Below are 6,408 nucleotides of genomic sequence, written 5' to 3'. Positions count from 1 at the left end.
TCAACTTATATGATGTTTTCTTCTTGTAGCAGACACATACTAGTTATTGCAATTAAGGAATCCATGGGACCTATCTTTCTTTGGGCCTGGCTTACTTCACTTCTTTGGGCCTGGCTTAATTCACTTAATATAAATTTTTCCATGTCTTTCCATTTCCTAACTGGGTGATGTCATTCTTTCTGATGGAGTCATAGAATTCCAGTACACATGCGCACACACACACACACACACACACACACACACACACACACACACACACACACACACACAGACACACACACATTTTCTTGATCCATTAGTTTACTTTGGGGCCTCTGGTTTGGTTCTGTATCTTAGCTTTGGTAAATAATGCTGCAATGAACATAGTTTTGCTGGTAGTTTTAGTATGGTCTTGTTTGTGATCATTTGGGTGAATGCCCAAAATGGGATTGCTGGGACTTAGGGGCGCTCTATTGTAGTCTTTTGAGGAACCGCCATACTACTTTCCAAACTCTTCGAACAAGTTTAAACTCCCAACAACAATGCATTAAGGTTCCCTTCTGTCCACATTCCCTCCATCTGTTCTTTTAAAAATCTAGAATGCTTCACGAAGTTGAGTGTCATCCTCAGTCAGGGGCTATTCTTCTCTTTATTGTTCCAATGTTAGTGTATGTGCTACTGAATTGAGCACAGAACATTTTTTATACATAAAGTGTAATTGATTTTCTTAAACTAGACAATTCCACAAAAATTTAATTCAAAAGAATTGTCATGAAATTTTAGAACCATGTATTTCTTACATAAGAACACATTTAAGAATAAAGTCAAGTTTGACATGTCAAAAACAAAATAATACCAGATATTTGTTGTTCAACAGATGTGTAGGAGAAGGAATTCAATTATTCTGTACAAGGAACCTGCCATAATGAACACTATAGAAAGTGTTAAGGTTTGTTAAAAGTTTTAATGTTTTAAATATGTTTAATTTTGGGAATTTGCTCATATATGCCAAAATTAAGACTATTTAGCAGGTTATAAAACTTTTTCATAAAGCATTTAAGATTCAAGGTACATACTACTAAATATGTACATTTCAGAGTTTATAGAAACTTTACTAATGAGAAGTTGCAAAGTGTTTGTGTAAAGAAGCAGATTTAAGACATTAACTGCACAGTTTCTGTTAAAATTTAAAGGCTTCTTTACTTTATATGTTAGTGAGGAACAAATGATGGTATAAGCCATACACAAATGATGAGATGAACCATAAATAATAATCTTAATAATAATAATAATAATAATAATAATAATAATAATAATAATCTTTAAAGGCTACTCATAGCCTATAAAATTCTTGTTGAACATCATAGACTTAGGCAGTTTTAAATGTACAGCAATATGAAAAAATAATAAATCGAATATGTAGTACATTTCAAATACTGGAAACAGTGGTAATTGTTTTTTTTATTTTATTAATCATTAATATTTATGTATTGGTTTTCCTTATTTGTAGCATTGTTTTCCATGTTGTAATATAAAACAACTTTATGTAAGTCATCATTAGGAAGTACTTTGAGAATGTTATTGGGATGGCCACAATTTTTTTTATAGGTGTATGTGAATTTACAAAGAGCAAAATTAATAAGAACAAAATATTGATTAAAATTTTATCAATTAGAATCTGAATCAGGAGTGTTGATAAATGTCCACACCTAAAATCTTAGCCCTAGAATGAAGCACTAGTGTTACAATGTTGAGCACACAAAAGTGAGAGACTGTGTTTTGTTTTGTTTTTGTTGGTTTTGGGGCTTGAACTCTGGGTCCTGGGTGCTGTCTCTCAGCTCTTCAGCTCAAGGCTAGTGGTACTACTTGAGTCACAGCAGCTCTTCCATCTTTTTCTGCTTATGTGGTGCTGAGGAATCAAACCCAGGACCTCATGCATGCAAGGCAAGCACTCTACACTGAACCACCCTCCCAACACCTGAGAGACTGTGTTTTAAAAAATCATCTAAACAACATTTACTTTCTGTTTTGTGTTATATAATGAAATAAAGAATATCTTTTTGTATTTTTGAATGGTCATACTTCTAAATTTATATTAAATTCAGTCACTTTATCCTTTTCAAAGTCATGTAATATCTCAGAGTTTGCTTCTGTAAGGATTGTTTTTGCATTGATAATTTATTCTGAATCATTTTTATTTTTTATCAAAATCACTTTATATTTTATGGTGTTTTGTGTTTTTTTAAGTGTGAAAATACCAGACAGAGGGGTTACAATTAAATGGGCAAGGTAATGAGTACATTTCTTATCAAGCATTGTTGCATACTCCTTTTTTTCTCCTTACTATCCCTTCCCATCTCACCCCCCCCCTTACGTCCCATTTTCCCCTCCCCTTTCCCCAACCAAAGTTGTAAAATTTGTTTTTCGACATAATGTTTTGTATATCTCATTGTTGCAATGGATCCACCTGTATCCCTATTTAAAAAAATTTTCCCCTTCCCCTCCACAAATTATACCAACATCAAATATAGCGAAAACAGGGGTTATACCATGCGGGACGGACATAAAATGTAACAAAGAAGTCTTCTTATAAATATGTTAGAAATAATTACAGAAAAGAAAAAAAATTGAATTCTTATCTTGGGGTTCACTTCACCTAACATCAACTTATCTAACAATTCCTGCATGTCTCAGACATACACTAGTAATTGCTAATAAGGGAAACCATGGGACCTATGTTTCTTTGAGCCTGGCTTACTTCACTTAATATAATTTTTTCCAAGTTTTCCATTTCCTAACAAATGGGGCAATATCATTCTTTCAGATAGAGACATAGAATTCCATTGTGTATATATACAACATTTTCTTGATCCATTCATCTACTGAGGGACATCTGGGTTGGTTCCATATCTTAGCTATGGTAATGCTGCAATAAATATATCTGTGTGGTAGATTTAGTATGGTCTTGTTTGTGATCATTTGGGTAAATGCCCAAAAGTCGGATTGCTGGGTCATAGGGGAGCTCTATGTGAAGTCTTTGGAGGAACCTCCATACTACTTTCCAAAGTGGTTGAAAAAGATTACACTCTCACTAACAATGAAGTAAGGTTCCCTTCTGTCCACATTCCCTCCAGCATCTGTTGTTATTAGAGTTCTAACTTGGGTGAGGTGATATCTCAGTGTTGATTGATTTGCATTTCTTTTATGGCTAGGGAGGTTGAGCATTTCTGCATGTCTTTATTGGTCACCCTCCTTTCCTCTTCAGATAAGTTTCTCTTTATGTCTTTAGCCCACTTATTTATTGGGCAGTATTTTCTTTGAGTATTTGTTGTTGGGGGATTTAATTTTTTGATTTCCAGGTCTGTTTTAGATATGAAACCCTTGTCGGTTGTATGGCTAGTGAAGATCCTCTCCGATTCCGTGGGCTTTTCATTGATACTGCTAGTTACGTCCTTTGCCATGCAGAAGCTCTGCAATTACATGCAATCCCATTTGTCCAACCTTACTTTCATTTGTTGTGCTTTTGCATTTCTTTTCAGAAAATTCCAGCCTTTGTCAAGGAGACCTAAGGTTTCTCCTATTCCATCCTGTAATGTTTTCAAAATATCTGCTTTGACTCCGAGGTCTTTGATCCATTTGGACTTGATTCTGGTACAGGGTGATATGTAAGGATCTAGCCTTAATTTTCTACAAGTGATTAACCAATTTTGCCAGTACCATTTACTGAACAGCCTTTCTTCGATTTTATTTTTTTAGATACTTTATTGAATATTAGATGATTATGGGTCTGTAGGTTCATTTCTGGGTTTTCAATTCTATTCCATTGTTCCTGAGATCTTTTCTTGTGCCAGTACAAAACTGTTTTAATTACTATGGCTTTGTAGGAGAGTTTGAAATTTGGTATTGATATTCCTCCAACACTGTTCTTTCTGTTAAGGATCGCTTTTTTCAATTGCGGGTCTTTTGTTGTTCAATATGAATTTTTGGATTGCCTCTTCTATTTCCTTGAAGAATGCGGTTGGAATATTGATAGGTATGACATTGAACTTGTAGATAGCCTTGGGAAATATTGCCATTTTCACAAGGTTCATCCTTCCTATCGAGGAACATGGGAGGTTTTTGCCACTTTCTAAGTTCTGTTTTGATTTCCTTTTTCAGATTTTAAAGTTTTCATCATAGAAGTCCTTCACTTCTTTGGTTAAGTTAATTCCTAGGTATTTCATTTTTTGTGGCGCTATTACAAATGGAAACACTTTCTTGATTTGAGCCACACTTTTCTCATTGTTGTCGTACAGAAAAGCCATTAATTTTTGAGGGTTAATTTTATACCCTGCTATTTTTCCAGGTTTGAATCAGCATGAGTAATTTGGGAGTGGTGTCCGTGGGATTCTTTAAGTACAAGATCATGTCATCTGCAAAGAGGGAGAATTTTAATTCTTCTTTCCTTATTTGGATCCCTTTTATTTTGGCATATTGTCTTATTTCTGTAGCTAGGCATTCTAATACTAGGTTGAAGTGAAGTTGAGAGAGTGGACATCCTTGTCTCATTCCCGAGTTAAGCGGAAATGGCTTTAGTTTTTCACCATGAATTATAATGCTGGTTGTAGGTTTTCCATATAGTTTTTATTGTATTGAGGAATGTTCCATGGATTCCTAATTTTTCCAGAACCTTCATCATAAAGGGGTGTTGGATCTGGTCCAATGCTTTTTCTGCATCTGTTGAGATAACCATATGGTTTTAATCCTTGCTCTTGTTGATGTGATAAATTATATTAATTGATTTGTGTATATTGAAACAGGTTTGCATCCCTGAAATAAATCCTGTATATTGGTGTATGATTTTTGGATGAATTGTTGAAGTCGATTGGCCAAAATTTTGTTGAGAATTTTTGCATCAATGTCCATCAAAGAAATGTGTCTATACTTCTCTTTCTTTGATGAGTCCGTGTCTGGTTTTGGGATGAGGGTTATGATGGCTTCATAGAATGTGTTCGGTAGTGAACTATCTCTTTCAATTTCATCGAAGAGTTGGAGTAGTATTGGTGTGAGCTCTATTTTGAAGCTCTTGTACAGGTCCTGGGATTTTCTTACATGGGAGGTCTCTTTTTGCTGTGTCTATTTCAATGCTTGATGTGGGCCCCTTAATATGCTTTAACTCATTTTGGTTTAGTATTTGCATGTTGATAATTGCTAGCAAAAGGTCCATTTCTGCCAAGTTTTCAAAGTTATTAGCATTTGAAAATACTCCCCTATAATATTCAGAATCTTGGTTGTTTTCTGTGGTGATGTTTCCATTCTCACATCTCAGTTTATTTATTTGGGTGTGTTCCTTCTTTTTCTGATAAGATTTGCTAAGGGTTTGTCAATTTTGTTAATTTTTTCATAGAACCAACTCTTTGTTTTGTTGATTCATTCTGTTTTTTTTTTAATTTCTAATTCGTTTAACTCGGATTTAATGTTAATTATTTCTTTCCATCTATTGAATTGGGGTTTATCTTGGTGCTCTTTGTCAAGGTGGTTCAGATGTCTCATTAAGTGGTTGGTTTCAGATCTCTCTAATTTGTTGGTGTAGGAACTCAGAGCTATAAACTTACCTCTGAGTACTGCCTTTGCAGTGTCCCAGAGGAGCTGGTAATTTGTGTGTTCATTTTTGTGGAATATCATGGACATTTGAATTTCCTTTCTAATCTCTTCCATGACCCCCTGGTTATTCAACAGTGTGTCGTCCAGCCTCCATGTGTTACAAGACTTTTTTGGTGTTGAGTTCTAATTTTATTCCCTTGTGGTCTGAGAGGATGCAAGGTGTAACTTCAATGTTTCTGAATTTGAACAAGTTTGTTTTGTGACCTAAAATGAGATCTCTTTTGGAAAATGTTCCATGAACTGCAGAGTAAAACGAGTATTCTGATGCTACTGGGTGAAATATTCAGTAGATGTCTGTTAAATCTATTTGCTCTATGCAGTTGTTTAAATCTGCGGTTTCCCTGTTGATTTTTTTTTTGCTGATTTGATCTATATAGTGGGGATAGTGGTGTGTTAAAATCCTCAACAATTAATGTCGTTGGACCTATGTGAGATCTGAGGGAAAATAGTGTCTCTTGGATAAATTTTGGTGCTCTATTGTTTGGCAATTCCATATTTAGAATTGTAATATCCTCCTGAAGTAGAGAACCCATAAGTCATATGTAGCGACCTTCTTTATCTCTTTACAGTAATTTTAATTCGAGGCATATTTTATCTGATATTATTATTGCAACTCCTTCCTGTTTATGGCAGCCGTTTGCTTCGTAGATTTTATTCCATCCTTTCATTAACAAAATGTGTTTGCTTTTATAGTTAAAGTGTGCCTCCTGAAGGCAGGAGATAGAATTATCTGGCTTTTTAATCCAACTAGACAGTCTATTTCGCTAAATTCGAGCTTTAAGTAAA

The 6,408-nt window shown here is 34.7% G+C and overlaps 1 non-coding gene across 1 annotated transcript; it reads right to left on the bottom strand.

Annotated features, from left to right (window-relative positions):
• Positions 1–568: 568 nt before the first annotated feature.
• LOC138829913 (U6 spliceosomal RNA) lies at positions 569–670 on the bottom strand. Its single transcript, XR_011372786.1, has one exon. It is a non-coding gene; the product is annotated as a U6 spliceosomal RNA (small nuclear RNA).
• Positions 671–6,408: the final 5,738 nt, after the last annotated feature.

Source organism: Dipodomys merriami, unplaced genomic scaffold (assembly GCF_024711535.1).
Source record: "Dipodomys merriami isolate MVZ:Mamm:240054 unplaced genomic scaffold, mDipMer1.0.p SCAF_179, whole genome shotgun sequence".
NCBI classification, from domain to species: domain Eukaryota; kingdom Metazoa; phylum Chordata; class Mammalia; order Rodentia; family Heteromyidae; genus Dipodomys; species Dipodomys merriami.
The sequence above is the reverse complement of the archived record's forward strand: the minus strand, read 5'-3'. Positions and strand labels throughout refer to the sequence as shown.